The sequence below is a fragment of the Stegostoma tigrinum genome, chromosome 31, assembly GCF_030684315.1.
Source record: "Stegostoma tigrinum isolate sSteTig4 chromosome 31, sSteTig4.hap1, whole genome shotgun sequence".
In the NCBI taxonomy this organism is placed as follows: domain Eukaryota; kingdom Metazoa; phylum Chordata; class Chondrichthyes; order Orectolobiformes; family Stegostomatidae; genus Stegostoma; species Stegostoma tigrinum.
In genome coordinates this window covers 11,597,037-11,616,149 of record NC_081384.1, presented here as the reverse complement: position 1 = coordinate 11,616,149, position 19,113 = coordinate 11,597,037, and the positions used below count along the sequence as shown (strand labels likewise).

General features: G+C 41.6%; 1 protein-coding gene and 1 long non-coding RNA gene across 4 annotated transcripts in view; one reads left to right on the top strand and one right to left on the bottom strand.

Annotated features, from left to right (window-relative positions):
• LOC132206150 (uncharacterized) overlaps positions 1 to 3,586 on the bottom strand; it is a 47,551-nt gene extending 43,965 nt beyond the window's left edge. The window contains exon 1 of the long non-coding RNA XR_009442861.1: positions 3,274 to 3,586. This is a non-coding gene — a long non-coding RNA (uncharacterized LOC132206150). The remainder of the gene's footprint in view (positions 1 to 3,273) is intronic.
• The window catches only part of raraa (retinoic acid receptor, alpha a), a 530,677-nt gene that overhangs the window by 66,740 nt on the left and 444,824 nt on the right, over positions 1 to 19,113 (top strand). The gene's annotated exons all lie outside the window — the stretch shown is intronic.

The window sequence follows — 19,113 nt, the reverse complement described above, 5'->3', positions numbered from 1 at the left end:
CTAGCACCCAGGTTCAGTGGTAATAAGGGAGACAAATGGACTGTTGACCTTTATTTCATTGAAAATGGAGTATTCCAAATAGGGAATCTTGCTGATACTAATCTTACTAATCAGATCACACCTAGAATTATGTGAACAGTTTTGCTTCCCTTCTCACAATAGTGGCAATTTAGAGGAGGTTCTTTTGGTTGATAGCAGGTGTGAAGGAATATATGAGGGAGAGCTTCAGTAGCTTGGACTTGTATTCATTGGAATTTAGAAGAATTAGAGGAGACCTTATTGATACAGAAGATTCATAAGGGACCTGACAGGGTAGATTCTGAGAGATTGACCCCTTTGAGGGAGAGTCTAGGACCAGAGGGCACAGGAGAGGATAATTATTTTTTTCATGAGGTAACGAATACGTGGAATTCTTTATCACAGAGGGCTGTTAACACTGGATCATTGACTAAATTCAAAGCTGAGATATATAGATTTTTAATTAGTTAAGAAAATCAAGGGTTATGGGGAAAAGGCAGAAAAATTGAGTTGAGGGTTTTCAGATCAGCCATGATCTCATTGATGGGCTGAAGAACTGTCTTTTGGTCCCTCAAATTTTGCATGGTCTAACCAGGAGTAGCAGTGCAGAGTTTGTTGGTTAGAGAACTGAGGCTAGGGAGGCCTTTACTGGTAAGGTTACAGAGAAACTACTCTGATAGGATAGTAGGCTGCCAGCTCTGGTGGGACTGCTTTCTGAGGGTTTGTTGTATTATCTCCCATCGTCACACACCCTGTCTAGCCAAACAACCTCAATAACCCATCTCCAGTACTCTTAAAACTAATACTTACAAGTATTCAAAGAAAACAAGTTTCTTCCAAGTTGCTCACAATCCTGGAGGGTTTGCAATAGTATGAGTTATTGTGATCTGTGAGATCGTGTGGATGTGGGTGTGTGTAGGTGGATAGGGGGGTGCAGGTTCACTTGTGGCTAAAATGTCTTGGGCAGCCATTGATTTAATGCATTGGTGGTGCAACTGCGTGTGTATGCTATTTAGGGGTGTTCTGCGTGTACCAGTATTCTGCACATGCAACTGTGTTTGCATTTCTTGTTGGAAAATAATCTGTGGTCTGATGCTGCAAATATTATCAGTTTTGGGCATACCAGACTTGGGGAATAAATTGGAAGGTCATAGTGCCTGTTTTCTGCTATTTTATCTATCTTAGAGGCTCTCAGTTAGCAGAATGCCATTATTGCAGATCAAAGCTAGTTAGTCCAAGAAAACATGTATGTCATGAATTATAGCAAAGAAACTTGATTGTTTCAGTACATTTTTAGCAAAAAATGTTTCGGTGCTCATTTCTCATGCTAAAGAAAACTGATGCATGCCACTGCTCATAATTCACATTGAGCTTTCATTTCAGCATTTTTATTTTATCAACTAGTAAAATGATCTTTATGGTAAATTTGAAAAAAAAACAGCAGCCATGTTGAACTAATTTTCTGCCACTGAGTGGCTTGTGGATTATTTATTTTATATTTAAGCAGTTTGACCCGGCATCATCTGTGCGCAGTTTCAGCTTTCAGCAGCCATTTTGGTGATGGTATCCAGGTACTCTTACTGATTGCTGCTTACTGCTTTCACATCCTAGCCAGACAGATTTTTTTCTTGGCATCTAGTTTTGAGTGAATGTTTAGGATATCACTTCATCTGGCTGATAATATTCATTGCAATGTTCAGTTTTAGATTAGTTAACAGTTTTGATTTTTGCTTTTTAGAATGTTATACCCTTTTGACTTTGACTGTCCAACATGCATACACCGTTAAGAAGGTAGCAATATTGTCAGAACTGATGTCTCTTGGTGGCCACCCTTGATTGCACAAATTAGCACAGATCAAGGGACCACAAGTCATTCGTTGACCACTTAAGGGACTTACTGACAAAATGATAAAATTTTGGCCTTCCCATCCATCTGAACTATACTGAAGGTGGTTTCTGGCATTCCACCATTTTGCCAAAATGGGTACCCCTCCTACTTCTGAGCCTAGATGATTTTGTCCACAATCTTGTTTGTTCAAGGTGTCTGATTCCTTGAGACTCAGGTCGTGGCTATTGTGGAGTGTATTTTGCAGTTGTACTGTTTCATTATAAATAGTTTGGATGTTTCTGATGAACGTATTATGGAACTTGAAGATGTTAATATTTTCAATGCCAGGCAGTTATTATACTAGGTTCTCTTTATAGGCCCATTTACAAACTATACATAATTAGGAGCACTTTGCATTAATACTATTTTGGGAATATAAGTGTGGCACAAAAATTTAAGTAGGTCAAGACAATGTTGTGAGAAATTATTGAGGTTTACTGTATTGTATATAACTGTGATGAAATATTTAGCACCAGATGTTAATGCTCATGGTGGGGGGTCGTTGGGGCACGGTTAGCTTAGTTGGCTAGGTGCAGGTGCATTATTCCTTGAAAGTGGAGTCACAAGTAGACAGGGTAGTGAAGAAATCATTTGGTGCACTCGTCTTTATTGGCTAATGCATTAAGCATAGGAGTTGGATGTCATGTGGCTCTACAGGACCGTGGTTAAGTCTCTTTTGGAATATTGCATTCAATACTGATCTCCTTGCTATAGGAAAGATGTTAAACTTGAAAGGGCTCAGAAAAGATTTACCAGGATGTTGCGGGGTTAGAGAGTTTGAGCTATAGTGAGAGACCGAGTAGGCTGGGGCCATTTGTCTTGGAACATCGGAGGCTGACTGCTGATCTTATAGAGGTTTAGAAATAATGAGGGGCATGGACAGGATGAATAGCCAAGGTCTCTTTCCCAGGGTAGGGGAGTCCAAAATTAGTGGGGATAGCTTCATGGTGAGAGGGGAATGATTTATAAGCGCTCTAAGTGGTAACATTTTCATGTAGAAGGTATTGTATGTATGGAATGAGCTGCTAAAGGAAGTGGTGGGAGCTGGTACAATTGCAACATTTAAAATGCATCTAGATGCGTACTTGAATAGAAGGGTTTGGAGGGATGTGGGCCAAATGTTGGCAAATGTGACTAAATTAAGATGGATGAGTTGGACTGAAGGGTCTTTTTTCATGCTGTATAACTGTACAACTCCGTAGTTAAAAATAACATCAACAGCATGAGTTCATTTCCTTTTCTTGCCTGAGACCTGTCTCCATGTCCTTCCACTGACAGTACAAGGACATGGCGAACGACCACTAACATAAACTACCAAGAAAATAGCTCAGGATGAAGCTGCAGCAAACAATGAGTCAAATTCTTACCTTCAGGCAGAGCACACAATTGATAGAATTAATGCTGATGCAAAAGAAGATTAGGAGCGAGCCATTCGGCTGTGAGTCTTCACTACCATTCAGTGTGATCATGGCTAATTTTCTATCTTAACTGCACATTCTAACCTGTTCCTGCATCCCTTAATTCTGTTAGTATCCAAAAATCTATTTGTTTCTATTTTGAGTATGTACAATTATTGGCCCTCTAGGCTTTTAAAAAAATTCCAGAGAATCGCAATTCTGACCGAAGGGTTTCTTCCTCATCTTATATGATCCTACCAAGCTCCTTCCGTGGCTGTACAAAGATACCATGGTGTTAGTAACATAAAGTGGAAAAAAATGCCAATGTTTTTCGTGATAGTAACTGCCAGCAGGCTGACGACTGAAAGATAAACAGCTACTTTGGCCAATTGAGAAGAAGAGAATTCGGGGAGGAGGGGATCAATAGATATATCTGCCACACTGAAAGAGTGAATGGGTGAAACTCTAGAACAATGAGCTACTGATTCAAATATTTTGATTCGGCCCTTGGTATAAATTTAATTTAGCTTTCCATGCCCTGGAATTTATCTTAATTTGAGAGGAGCCATGGCGACTGAATAATTGTGCGTTTGGCTCCTGATGTTGACATGCCTGCTTTGACAGTCATTTAAAGCATACATTGTAATCTGCAATATCTTGAAAGGGTGGTACTTTTGCTGACATTTGGAACAAATGTGTTTCCTTTTGTAGAATTTGTGATTCTGCTATTTCACTTTGATTTAAGAATTTACGACTCCCTCACAGTATTAAATATGAAGGTGTGCTCGTTAACATAGGGTGAGGGGTGTTTGACAGATATAGCTATAACCATATAAAATATTGCATGGCCTCTAAAATGGCTCGGTTCCTAGCTTGTTGGCTAACTGGACGTTCTTCACAGAAGAACAGTGCTACTTTGTGCATAGAGAAGAAAACAAGTGCCTTTCTGCAGTTTTGCTTCTCTAGCTTGCTGAGCAGGATTCTGTCAAAAGGAAAACAAACTGCAGTTTAGGTCTTCCTTCTGTCAGTGGGAGATATGTTAACGTAATAGCAAATTACACCACCCACTCACTTTTTCAGCAGGGCATGGTTTAATTTAATTTCTAAAGTCGTGGAAAGCCTATTACTTGGCTCCATTAAAATTGACTGGTGCTCCAAGAGAAAAAGTGCTGCTGAGGAGTAAAATCAGGACACTGATCCCCCTCTTGATTTATTTATTTGCAGCACTGGTATGTGAGAAAGGGAGACTGAAATCCAAGTTATTCATTTGAACGTAAACGATTTAAGCTGCCTGTCAGGTGGAAGGGAGCTGAAGAGACAGACCAGATGTAATGCTGGAGGCAAAAATTGTAGCACTGTAACATTTTAAAAATATGTAATGACATGGGATGTTAGGAAGAAATGCATGTATGTATTTTCAACAGTTTTTCCAATTTCTCATATCGATTGTAAGCAAAAAGCATTCATTAAAAACAAGATAATAAAATGTGAGGCTGGATGAACACAGCAGGCCAAGCAGCATCTCAGGAGCACAAAAGCTGACGTTTCGGGCCTAGACCCTTCATCAGAGAGGGGGATGGGGGGAGGGAACTGGAATAAATAGGGAGAGAGGGGGAGGCGGACCGAAGATGGAGAGTAAAGAAGATAGGTGGAGAAGGTGTGGGTGGGGAGGTAGGGAGGGGATAGGTCAGTCCAGGGAAGACGGACAGGTCAAGGAGGTGGGATGAGGTTAGTAGGTAGCTGGGGGTGCGGCTTGGGGTGGGAGGAAGGGATGGGTGAGAGGAAGAACCGGTTAGGGAGGCAGAGACAGGTTGGACTGGTTTTGGGATGCAGTGGGTGGGGGGGAAGAGCTGGGCTGGTTGTGTGGTGCAGTGGGGGGAGGGGATGAACTGAGCTGGTTTAGGGATGCAGTGGGGGAAGGGGAGATTTTGAAACTGGTGAAGTCCACATTGATACCATATGGCTGCAGGGTTCCCAGGCGGAATATGAGTTGCTGTTCCTGCAACCTTCGGGTGGCATCATTGTGGCCACAATGATGCCACCCGAAGGTTGCAGGAACAGCAACTCATATTCCGCCTGGGAACCCTGCAGCCATATGGTATCAATGTGGACTTCACCAGTTTCAAAATCTCCCCTTCCCCCACTGCATCCCTAAACCAGCCCAGTTCATCCCCTCCCCCCACTGCACCACACAACCAGCCCAGCTCTTCCCCCCCCACCCACTGCATCCCAAAACCAGTCCAACCTGTCTCTGCCTCCCTAACCGGTTCTTCCTCTCACCCATCCCTTCCTCCCACCCCAAGCCGCACCCCCAGCTACCTACTAACCTCATCCCACCTCCTTGACCTGTCCGTCTTCCCTGGACTGACCTATCCCCTCCCTACCTCCCCACCCACACCTTCTCCACCTATCTTCTTTACTCTCCATCTTCGGTCCGCCTCCCCCTCTCTCCCTATTTATTCCAGTTCCCTCCCCCCATCCCCCTCTCTGATGAAGGGTCTAGGCCCGAAACGTCAGCTTTTGTGCTCCTGAGATGCTGCTTGGCCTGCTGTGTTCATCCAGCCTCACATTTTATTATCTTGGAATCTCCAGCATCTGCAGTTCCCATTATCTCTGATACCATTAAAAACAAGCATCTTTTTGTGGCTTTAATTGCCTGTTTTTTGACAAGACTTCTTCTTATATGTTTGTGTCCAGTGAAATACTGACTGATGCTCAGGTTCTGATCTGCTTATTTGGTTTGTTTCAGACACTCCAGCAGTTAAATGCTTTGTTTCACTTCAATTTACCCCCCCCCCCGCGCCAAGCAATGAGGTGTATAAGTTTGGATACATGCCATCCTGTGCCAGAAAGCCAATGACCAAATGTCTATCATTGTGACATCTCATTTCATATTGTATTGTACAAATACTTAAATTTGCTGGTTTTTTTTAAACGCTGCTGCTCCATAAATTGGGAGGAAGGATGGAGTCAGGTGGTGATCGAACAGGGTGTGGTGATGTAGTACAGCTTAGAGCACACCTGCCAGAACATTGTTGAAAAAAAATTTGTTGTGTAGCGCAATCACCTGTGCAAGATGTGGCAATCCTTATGCTTAAAGCCCCCTCTGTCTAATGGCAAAAATTGCCAAAAAATATCCAGTATTAGAGCATGAATGATAGAAAATAGTCTTACTTTTGAACATGGACAAGTGTATTCAGTGCCACTTCTGATGGGAAAACCTTGACAGTAATGGGCAACACTGATGGTGTGACTTTTCCACCCTATAGTTGCTAACATCAGGTGTTAGTGATAAATAAAATGTACCCAAAACTTTTGTATTATAGTGCCTGCGTTTTGTAGTCAACATGTAATAAACAAATTGTTTTTGGTAGCTGTGCAGTTAAACATTTTGTAGCTGTTTAGAAATCATCCCTCGCACTCAATGACTTAGTGTCATAGCACTTACTTCATACTGTGAAACAAGAGAAACAAGTAAGTAGCTTTTATCCATGTGCTGTTTCCTCAAAAGGCAAACACCATTGACCAGATATCCCAATCTGACCTAGTCCCATTTGCCAGCACTTGGCTAATGTCCCTCTCAACCCTTCCAATTCATATACTCATCCAGATGCCTTTTAGATGCTATAATTGTATCCACCTCCACCACTTCCTCTGGCAGTGCATTCCATATACACACCACCCTCTGTATGAAAAAATGACCCCATAGATCCTTTTCAAACCTTTCCCCTCTCACCTTTGGACTCCCCCACCCTGAGAAAAAGATGTCCATTTCACACATGATTTTATAAACATCTATAAAGTCACTCCTCAGCCTCTGACGCTCCAGGGGGAAAAAGCCTCAGCCTATTCAGCCTCTTCACAGCGCCAGGGACCCAGGTTTGATTCCAGCCTCGGGCGACTGTGTGGAGTTCGCGCATTCTCCCCATGTCTGCGTGGGTTTCCTCTGGGTGCTCCGGTTTCCTCCCTCAGTCCAAAGATGTGCAGGTTAGGTGGATTGGCCATGCTAAATTGCCCATAGTGTTCAGGGGTGTGGGGTTATAGGGGGATGGGTCTGGGTGGGATGCTTCAAGGGGCGGTATGGACTTGTTGGGCCGAAGGGCCTGTTTCCACACTGTAGGAAATCTAATCTAATCTAATCTTCCTATCACTCAAACCCTCCAGTTCTGACAACATCCTTGTAAATCTTTTTTTGCCCCCTCTCACATTTAATAACATCCTTTCTATAGAAAGGCAACCAGAACTGTATGCAGGATACAAAAAGTGGCCTCACTATTGTCCTGTATACCTGCAACATAACATTCTGATTCTTATACGCAACGTTCTGATCAACGAAGGCAAGCTTGCCAGATGCCGCGTTCACCACACAGTCTGTCTGCAACTTGACTTTACACCTGCATCTCTTTGGTCCCTTTTTTCAGCAACACGCCCCAGGGCTCGACCATTAGCTGTATAAGTCCTGGCTGGCTTGCCTTACCAAAATGCAGCACCTCACATTTATCTAAATTAAACTCCATCTGCCACTCAGTGGCCCATCTGTTCAAGGTCCAGTTGAGATAACCTTCTTCACTGCCCACTGCACTACCAATTTTGTTGTCATCTGTAAATTTACTAACCACGCCTCCTATATTCACATCCAGATCATTTATATAAATGAATAGGTTGGAGGGGAACTTGAAGATAGTTCTCCTGTGAATCTACTTCCCCTGTCCTTCCAGATGATGATGACCATGTGTTTGAAAGGTGCTATCAAAAGAGCCTTGGTGAATTTTGTAGTCGGTGCACGCTTCTGTTAATGTGTGTCGATGGTGACAGAAAGAAATGTTTGTTGATTTGTGAATCAAGCAGGCTGCTTTGGATGGTGTTAGGCTTCTGAAGTGTTGTTGGAGCTGCACGCATCCAAATATGTATTCCATATATTCCATCACACTCCTGACTTGTGTTGTAGATGTTGGACAGGCTGTGGGGCGTCAGGAGCTGGGTTACCTGCTGCAGTATTCCTTGCAGGTCTCCTAGGCCTGTGTGCAGCAGTGACTTCACAAGTCAGAGTGCTTGGTTTCCAAATCAAAACAGTGAAAAGTATTTATGTTGCCCTACCATTGTGCTAAAATTAATTATAGAAGGCACAGATAAGGGAAAAAATGAAGACGTAGTCCATCCCAGTTCAATTCATGTCTTCTGGGTTTGGGTCATAAAACCGCTGCAGACAGGTGCCAAAGAAGAAGACCACCACACTGGGCTGCTAGAGGGACTGTTGCTTGTAATCACAATATTTATATGGCGAGTACAATTCAGTTTCTGGCCACTGGTAAACCCTGTAACCAATTACATTGAATATCAATGGCAGTGGTTAGATTCTATTGTTGAAAATGAGTGTTGCCTGGGTCTGGTGTGGCACGAATGTTGTTTGCCATCTGTCAGTCAAGTTTGGATGTTGTCTGGGTCTCGCTGGATTGGACTTCGACTGCTTCAGTTTCTGAGGGTTTGAAATGGCATTGTAAGTTGTGCAATCAACAGTGAATTTCCCAACATCTGACCTTAAGACGGGAAGGACATTGATTAAATAATTTGGCCTTAGGACACAACCCTGATGAACTTCAGGGGTCATGTTCTGGGCCTGTTACGACTGGCCTCCAACAATCACAACGATTTCCTTTTGTGCTAGGTATGACTCTGACCACCGGAATGTTTTCTCCCTGATTCCCATTGACTCTAGTTTTGGTAGGATACCTCAACGCCACTGCAGTTTTGCTGTCGAGAGTAGTGACTTTACAACTGTGGACCATTCAGCCCGTGAGCCTGCTCACACCCTCCTCCACAACCTCCCTTCTCACCCATTCAGTATAGGCTAATTGGATAATTCAACGCCTTTTGACTGTGCCCATCCCATAACCCTGCACATCATTGGTAATCAAAAATCTATCAAATTCTACTTGAAACAGAGTCAAAGACTGAACTTTCATGGCCCTTGGTTATAGAGAATTCCAAGCTCAACCCTCTGAGTAAAAGGATTTCTCCTCATATAGGGCTGAAGTGGCAACCCCCCACCTTTATTTTTAAATTGTACTTCCTAGTTTTAGGCTCCCCAACCAGGGAAAACGTCTTACTTGCATCAACGCTGCCTATCCCTTTGAATATTTGCTAAGTTTCAATGAGATCACCTCCCTTTCCTTTAAATAAAAACTGAAAGAACTGTAGATACTGTAAGTCAGGAACAAAAACAAAGCTGCTGGAGAAGCTCAGGAGGTCTGGCAGCATCTGTGAAAGCAAAAACAGAGTTAACGTTTCGGGTCGGGTCAGTTCTGAGAAAGGGTCACTGATCCCAAACGTCAACTTTGTTTTATCCTTCACAGATGCTGCCAGACCTGCTGAGCTTCTCCAGCAACTTTGTTTTTGTCCCTTTCTTCTAACCTGTAGAGAATGCATTCCTGGTTTGCCCAGTCTGTCCTTTATAGGACAGTCCTGCCATCTGGAGAACATGTCTAGTGAAACTTGGGAGCATTCCCTCTGTTGTGTTAATTTCTTGACTGAGTTAAGGAGATCAAAACTATTCACTGTGACTCTAGGTGAAGCCTAACCAAGCTCTTATACAATTGAATCTTATACTTTGTTGCTCCTGTACTCAAATCCTCTTATCACAAAGAATGCAAACATTCGGTAAACCTTCCTACTAGTTTGCTCAGCTCTTATAGCCATGTTTGAACTAAGACTGTTATGAGATTAGGAGCTGAGTGGTCCTGGTAGAACCCAAGCTGAGCATCATTAAGTAATTGCTAGGCGAATGTTGTTTGATAACTCCATTCATTATTATACAGGTGATTGAGAGTAGACTGATAAGGTGGCATTTAGTTTGGTACATTTGTCCTGAATTTTGTGTTTGAGATGCATCTGGGCAATTTTCCACATTGTTAGTTAGATAAACCAATGTTGTGGTTGCGTTTTTTTTTATTAGAGAATCCCTGCAGTGTGGAAACTGACCTTTCAGCCCAACAAGTCCACATGGAATTTCTGAAGTGCATCCAACCCAGAATCACCAAACTCCCCCTGCCAATCCCTGTAACCTTACAAATCCACCTAACCTACAAATCCCTGGACACTATGGGCAATTTAGCATGGCCAGTCCACCTAACCTGCTCATCTTTGGACTGTGGACTATGGGAGGAAACAGAGCACACAGAGGAAATCCATGTAGATACGAGGAGAATGTGTAAACTCTACACATAGTTGTCCAAGGCTGCAATTAAATCCAGGTCTCTGGTGCTGTGAGGTGGCAGTGCTGACCACTGAGCTGTCCCGTTGGGAGACCTTGGCAAGCAGAATGGCAAGTTCCGGAGCATATGTCTTCAGTAATATTGTCAGAATGTTGTCAGGGCCCATAGCCTTTACAATATCCAATGGCTTCAGCTGTTCCTTGATTTCACTTAGAATAAATTAAATTGGCTTAAAGCTGGGAGACAGTAAGGACTGTAGATACTGGAAGCTAGAGTCAATAAATGTGGAGCCAGAAAATCACAGCAGGTCAGACAGCATCCGAGGAGCAGGGGAGTCAATGTTTTGGGACATCTGCGATGCTGGGGACTTTTGGAGGAGACCGAAATAGATCATGGACCTGACATTTCTGGCTGGTTCCTGGATCATTAAGGGTGGCAGTATTTGTGGAGCCTCCTTTTCCAGTCTGTAGTTTAATTGTCCTTCACTATTCGTGACTGGCTATGATAGGAGTGCAGAGTCTAGATCTGATCCGTTTGCTGTGAAGTGTCTAGCTCTCCCTTTTCACTGGCTCCTAATACAATTTGGTATGCAAACAGTCCTCTGTTATAGCCTCACTATGAGTGGGGGTCTGTGTGTTAAACATCAGGAGAACCAAATTTGACTGGAAATTATGAGACTTAATGGGGCCTGGAGTCAATGTTGAGAACTTGGAGTGCAGCTCCCTAATGCCGCCACCTCTTACCCAGGTTAGACCAAGCGGTGGTTGTGGTGTTGTCTGAGACATGTCTGTGAAGTACGATTCCCTGAGTAGGTCAGTGAGACAGCCCTTCCAATTTTAGCACAAATTCTGAGCTATAGTAAGGAGGACTTTATAGCATCAATGTGGCTGAGTTTGCCATTGTTTGAGATGCTTCGGTCAATGCCATTTCCCCTTTTTTCAGACATTTTAGTGGTTAGATTTTTTTTTACAGTTGAGTAAATTGTTAGGCTATCTCGGAGTACATGCTGTACATCAGGAGCCCCATTTAGGCCAGATCCAGTAAGGACCTTCTGAATCAGATGGGTTTTTAATGATGGTCGAGAATGGTTTCATGGTCATGATTAGACGTCCAGTTTTTAAAAAAATCAACCCGCCAATCTGCCATTGCTTCCCCTGTACTTCAGTGAAGCTGAAAAAAAAACCCCTCCAAGTTCAGAAACAAGGCTTCATTATTGCTTTCAAGTCAATGCCTATGAGCTCTTTGGATGAACACTGATTGCATCTGGTGCACAGAAACATTTCCAGACCACAGCTGTTAGACCAAAATTAAAATTGAAATTGAAAATGGCAGAAATATGCTGCAGGCCTGTTTGCATCTGTAAGAAGATCATTCAACAGTATGTTAACCATGGAAAACCCGTCAACCTCTGAAATCAAAACATTGAGTTATATCTCTTGCTGGGATATCATTTTATGCTTTTATTTCAGAGTTCCAAAATTTATAAGATTTTTAATATCCAATTCAAAGCTGTATTATGGGTACCAGTCTTTCTTTTGTTTGAATGTCATGATAACCTTTTGTGTTCTTCTGTCCTCACGCCAATATATAAAATACTCTGAAAAATAGCAACCATGGATTTGCTTGTTGCTTCAGTCATTTCTTTAAGAACAATTGTATGCTGCATCTGGTCCATATGTCTTGTAAAACATTTCACTCCTGTGTGTTTTCTTACCATGTGTTTTATTCAAGTGTCCTTCTTTTATAGATTCCTGAACCTGAATGACCTGTTCAAATCCAGATTCCTAGTCTTCAGGTATTAGGACGGCACGGTGGCTCAGTGGTTAGCACTGCAGCCTCACAGCGCCAGGGACCTGGGTTCGATTCGCATCTCGGGTGACTGTCTGTGTGGAATTTGCACATTCTCCCTGTGCCTGCGTGGGTTTCCTCCCACAGTCCAAAGATGTGTAGGTTAGGTGGATTGGCTGTGCTAAATTGCCCATAGCGTTCAGGGGTGTGTGCGTTATAGGGGGATAGGTATGGGTGGGATGCTTCAAGGGGCAGTGTGGACTTGTTGGGCCGAAAGGCCTGTTTCCACACTGTACAGAATCTAATCTAAAAAACTGACCTGAAGAATCTGGTTTGCACGTTGACCATAACCTGATCCTCTGTAATATTTTTCTTTTTAGTTTACCTTTTAAAAGACCAGTGTGGCTTCTATTTACTGCCGAGTACTAGATTGGCTTCAAAAGTTGCAAGTTAGGTACCCAGGATTCTGATTTGCTGCCCTTCTAGGGGTGCCTCTCCATTTTATAGTACAACTGCTGCATTTTATGGGGCAGAGCATACTATTCAGAGTTGGATGGCTTTATATTCACCAGTTCATGGGAACAAGGAAAAATTTATAGTGCAGAAGGAGACTGACGTGTGCACTGGTTGAAAAAGAGTTTTGCCTTCCAGCTCTTGGTCTGTGACCCTGTAGATTACAGTACCTCTTGGTGAAGAATGTATCTGCTCACATCTATACTGGTGCTTCCACCAACCACTTTAAATCTGTGTCCCCTACTTGTCATCTCCTGGCTAACTGAAATTGCTCCTCCCTAACCACTTCATTTGTGTTGCTGGTAAGTTTTTCCACCTCAGTTAAATTTCCTGCCAGCTGCCTCTGTTCCAAAGCCCATTACCCTAACTATCCACCATTTTTGCATTGTTAAGATTCTTAATTCCTGACAATATTCTCATATGATCGCATCTACTCAGCAAAATTATGCTAATTATACATTTATGTGTTATTCTGCATTTTTCATGATTTAAAGTGACGATAAACCAATTTTAGGTGAATTCAGTCCCATAATTCAGTTAAAAATTAAGGTGTTTTCATACAATAAAATAAAATACAATTGAGAACTAAGACAATACACAAAATGGGAATCAAGGAAAATGGAAACCCATTGATGTGATGATTTGTGCAGTGATTGTGCGCAGATATCATATGGGAAAATTGGAGGGCCCAAGGCCCAACCCAGGCAAGTAGTTTAATTTGAGGCGGGCATACGATATTCCAAGGCATTATTGAAGAGAGTTCTTTCCGATATCTTGGCCACTAATTCATCAATCAATGTATGATAATCTCTTTAATTGGTGTTTCTGAAATGTTGTAGGGCTCATGTTCACAGCTGGATTTCCTACAGTGTACCACTTTAAAAGTATGCACTTGTAGAGCAATTACCTGGCTGTCCCAAACTCTGGTCCTGGAGACCATGATTTCATGTCTTACTGCTCATATGTTGGATAGTCTTAAAAGCTTTCATGCCAGTGACCTGGCCAGTATTCTGCTCACTACCAGTAAATAGAGAAAAGGAAAGAACTAAATTTTATGCAACGTTTTCATGATCATTGGATGTTTTAAGTACTTTTTGAAGCATTGTCACTGTTATAATATAAACTACATTGGACAAGCATATGGACATACATGGAATAGTGTAGGTTAGATGGGCTTGAGATCGGTATGACAGGTCGGCACAACATTGAGGGCCGAAGGGCCTGTACTGTGCTGTAATGTTCTATGTTCTATGTACATGGCAGCCAATATGCAAGCAGATAATTCCTACAACTGGCAGTGTGATAATGATTAGATAAACTACTTTGTGAAGTTGATTAGAAGTGTCGGATACTGGCCAGAACGCACAATAATTTGCTGTTCTTTGAAATAATGGTAGGGAGTCTTTATGTCCAGCCAGTCAGGAAATGAGGCCTCAAAGATGGGCTTTTAATATCTCATTTGAAAGACTGCATCTCTCCTAAAATATTGCGTTGAAATGTCAGCCTTAAACTGTGCTCAAGCCCCAGAATAGGACTTAAATCCAGAACCTTGTGATCCAGAAGTGCAAATGCTTTTGACTGAGCAGTTGCTGACACAAATGCCTTTCACAGTTCAGTTATACATCATGCTATTTGTGGAACTTTGCAGTGTGTAAATTGATTGCAACTTTTGACCATTTATCAACGGTATCTGAACCTCAAAAATAACATGAAACATCTTGAAAATGTAGAAGGCACTGTATAAATTGAAGTTTGTCTTTTTTTTCCTGACCTTGACTGAAAATCATTTTCTAGGATGTGAGCAATTAAATTTTTTTAAAAGAAACATTTTGGTTAATTTGTTCTTAAGCTTTCCACAAATGTTTCAATTAGCAAGTCTTTACGGCTATTAGTGTCCTTTGTGTAATGATTATGTGTGTAGGCAATTGGAGGAAGCAAGTGAAATGTCTTCCGATTATAGAGCTCCAGCTGTATTGTATAATTACACCGCCTATACAGTGGAGAAACAGGCCATTTGGAATAACTGGTCCATGCTACTCTTTATGCTTCATGTGCGCCTCCTCCTACCCCTCTTCATCTAACTCTATTAGCATAACTTTCTATTACTTTCTACCATGTGTTTAGCTTCTCCTCAATTACTACACGTGGCAGTGAGTTCCGCTTTCTAAACAGTCTCTGGGCAAAGAGTTTCTGCTCAATTCTCAATGGATTTATGAATGGCTGTCCTATATTTGTACCCCGAACTTCTATTTCCCCCACAAGTGAAAATCTTGATAATTGCCCGAACACATTCTTTCAGAACTTAGCTAGTTCAATCTGTTCTACATTAATAACTTGGATATGAATATAGAAGGTTTAATTAGTAAGTTTGCAGATGCCACGAAAATTGGGGTGTTGTTGATAGGGAGGAGGATGGTGTCAGGCTACAATCTGATGTTGATCAACTGGGTAATTAAGCAGAACAGTGACAGATGGAATTTAGTCCTGATAAGCGCGAGGGAATGCATTGTGTGAGGTCTAATAAGGGAAGCATTTATACAATGAATGGTAGGCTCAAGAGAGTATTGAGGGACAAAGGTGTACAAGTCCATAAATCCCTGAAGATGTTAGCACAGGATAGGCTGATATAGAGAAGGCTGAGAGGGTATCTGAATAAGGTATACAAAATTATGAGAGGCAATGATGCAGAAGATCATGAAAACCTCTTCCTCATGGCAGATGTGTCTCAGACCAGAGGGCATAAGTTTAAAGTGAGGAGCAAGTTTGTTAAGAGGAGGTCTGACGGGGGAAAAAAAATTCACCCAGAAGGTAGTAGAAACCTGGAGCATGCTGCATGGGAGGGTGGTGGAGGCCGATACTATCACATTTAAGAAGTATCTGGATGAGTACTTACGATGCCAGGGCATAGTAGACTAAGGACCAAGTGCAGGTAAATGGGATTAACGTAGTTTGATGTTTCCTGGTTGGCATAGACATGGTGGACCAAAGGGCCTGTTTCTGTGTTATGTGACTCTATGTTTCCTGTTAGTCTTTTGTTTGTTTCAACTTTTCCAGTGCCTATAAATCCTATGCTTAGTACTGTGTATAGTATGCTAAAATGTGTCTAACCAAAGTTACTTATTTGTGTGACGGGGACATCGCTGGCTAGGCCAGCATTTATTGCCCAGAGGGTAGTTATGAGTCAACCACATAGCTGTCGGTCTGGAATCGCATGTAGGCCAGACAAGTTAAGGATAGCAATTTCCTTCCCTAAAGGACATTACTGAACCAGATGGGGTTTTCTAACAACCAGCAATGGATTCATGGCCATTATTAGACCATTATTACGTGGGTCTCTGGATTATCAGTCCAGTGTCAAAAGCACAGGACGATGCCTAATAACTTGTTTAATATAACTTAAGTCTGCACTTTGGTTTTTTTTAGTTGCATTATTAAACTATGATATAACCATTTCAGTCTTAAACTGATCACTTTGGTCCAATCACTGAAATAAACGTCTGAATGGAGGACGTCTCTGGTCTAGAGGCCAGTTCATTGCAATACTGTGAAGAAAAAATTCTGGGTCCTAAAGTCTGCCCAGTTTAACATTGAGGTCACACCCTTGTCAAATCTATTCCTCTAATTGTCCCCAAATAGGACCAGTTGTAGCTCCCGCCCACCCAGGTTATCAGAGAGATGGCAGGTTCAGGCCCGTAAACAGATTGCAGTTGATCGCTGAACTGTCTAATTGATCATTTAAGGGCTTTAATTGCTGGATAATCAAGAATGTTGCTCGTAGGGCTCTTAAAGTGCAGTGGTAGTGTCCCTGTTTCTGAGCCTTAGGCCTGGGTTCATGTGCCACCAGCTCCAGAAGTTGTAATAACGTCATTGAACAGGTTGATTAGAAAATATAAAATAAAATAAAGGTACCTTTGAACTTTGATAGAAGTCACACAACACGAGGTTATAGCCCAATAGGTTTATTTGAAATCACAAGCCTTCAGAGTGTTGCTCCTTATCCACCCCAGTCCAACACCAGCACTTCCACTTCTTGAACTTTGAGTCAATGAGTTTCTCTTCACAGTAAACTCGCTAAATTATCTAGAGATAGCAAAGTGTGGAGCTGGAGGAACACAGCAGGCCAGGCAGCATCAGAGGAACATGAAAGCTGACATTTTGGGTTGGGACCCTTCTTCAGAAAATCTCGCTAAATTATCTCCCCTTCTTGCTGCCTTCAGGAGGTAGGAAGGCTTTTCCTTAAGACCATGACTTTCAAACTGCATGCTTTTAAACTTGTTCTTTGTTTAGTAATTGTTGTGTCCTTCATTCATTCTAAATGTTGAAATGTACATGGAAGATGTGTGGAAGTCACTCAATGTTTGCATTGTAACCAGTAAGCAGGTTTAATTTAGTTTCATCTAAAGTGCATTTAAAAGTAATCATAAGTACCCATATGTGCTTTTTAATGTGGCTGTAAATTAATTAAACACCTGCCAGTTATGCATGACAGCTTTGTTTTGATCTAGTGTTTGTAGAACAAGCCAGAAACCACCTCCTGAAGTTTCTCTGAAGGCCAACTTTTGTAGTATTTCACATATATTGCTCCAGCTTACCGTAGATCCCTGGTATAGTCTCTTATTTTAACATTTCCCTTGACGATTGAATGTAATTTATAGCTGAATTAGTTGGAAGGCTCTCATTTTGTTGGCTCTTTGGGGTTATTAATTAAACAAATTGCTGCTCCAAACAAGCACATACTTTGTCTATTTAATTTTCATTGCTATCAAGGGTTAGAGTTTCAACTGTATTACATTTGTAGCAATTTTTTAAAACAAATCTTTTACTGTTAAGTATTAAAAACCATGATTAGGGAAATATAACATGTAATCATTATAGATCTGTGCTTGAACACAATCTGATCACTTGGTTATTAATTTCTTCTGTTTAGGATGCTTTCCTTGAATGTCCCCAATAACATGGAATAAAGTAGCATGAAATAACAAGGTGTAGCGCTGGATGAACATAGCAGGCCAGGCACCATCAGAGGAGCAGAAAAGCTGATGTTTCGGGTCTGGACCTCCTTAAGAGTTTTCTGAAGAAGGGTCCAGACCAGAAACATCAGCTTTCCTGCTCCTCTGATGCTGTCTGGCCTGCTGTGTCGATCCAGTGCTACAACTCGTTATCTCAGACTCCAGCATCGGCAGTTCCTATATCTCTAAAGTAGAATGAAATTTTTTTTGGTCCGGAAAATGCTTTACTTAATCCACAGCCCAAACTTTGATGGATTTTGTATTGGTATTGATGGATTTCAGCTAGATTAGATTCAAGGTCCTAAAATAAATTTGAAAAATATTTGTGTGCAAATTAAGGGCAGTATTGGACTTGATTACAGTGTAGCAAGACTGCCTTTAGCCTGCTTTTATTCAATAATCATGTATTGTCATTGGAATGAGATACTTGACTCCATTAATCAGCTATTTATCTGTGCATCCAACGAATCTCTTACCTCAGTTAACCTCTGAAATCAGGAATGTCCTGCTGGATCACCGGTGAGGTAGACAAATGGTTTCGTTTATAGCCTATGGCGGCAGTTCTCCATTTCACGAAGACATGGAGGCAGCCATTGTTCAGCATTACTGAGAGTGATCAGCTTGAGGGATCTCCTGAGTAAAGACAGCCCTAGTGCTTGCTTTTCCATGTGTAGAGATTTATGACTTTGGAGCTTTTAATTCGATCATGGTGCACTATGCTATATTTTACATGATTGTATCTCACATGCCGGATTTATAATGGAAGCAATATTTTTGGTTGAAATTTTATTTTACTTGAGATGAGAAGTGTTAATAGATTGGGCATCCATGTGGTTTTAATTAGACAGTCCAATTTTGGACATTTTTATAGCTGAAATTTCACATGAGTTTTTGATGCTTGCATAGAATAAATGCTTTGTGAACAGATCTCCAGCATTTAAAATTGGACTGGTCTTATCTTGAGTAGGTGTTGACTTAGCTAGATGCAGACCTAAAAGCAGTGTGAAAAAGCGATTCCATGATGGGACATAAAAAGAAAACTGAATGCCTCCGCATTGTGCATTTGCCGTGTCGCATGCACCTTCGTGTTGTATTCTGGCTGTGTGTGTTGTTTTTAAACACTTTTTATGTTGGCTCCTTCTGGCATGCCTCAAATAATGTGTGATTTGTTGAAATGATGTAAAGAGTGTTAAAACAGGAAAAAAGGATAGAATATTAGACTATTGGTGATACCATTGTTAATCAATATTGAAATTTAGTTGCATGCATTCCTGATGACATCTGTTATT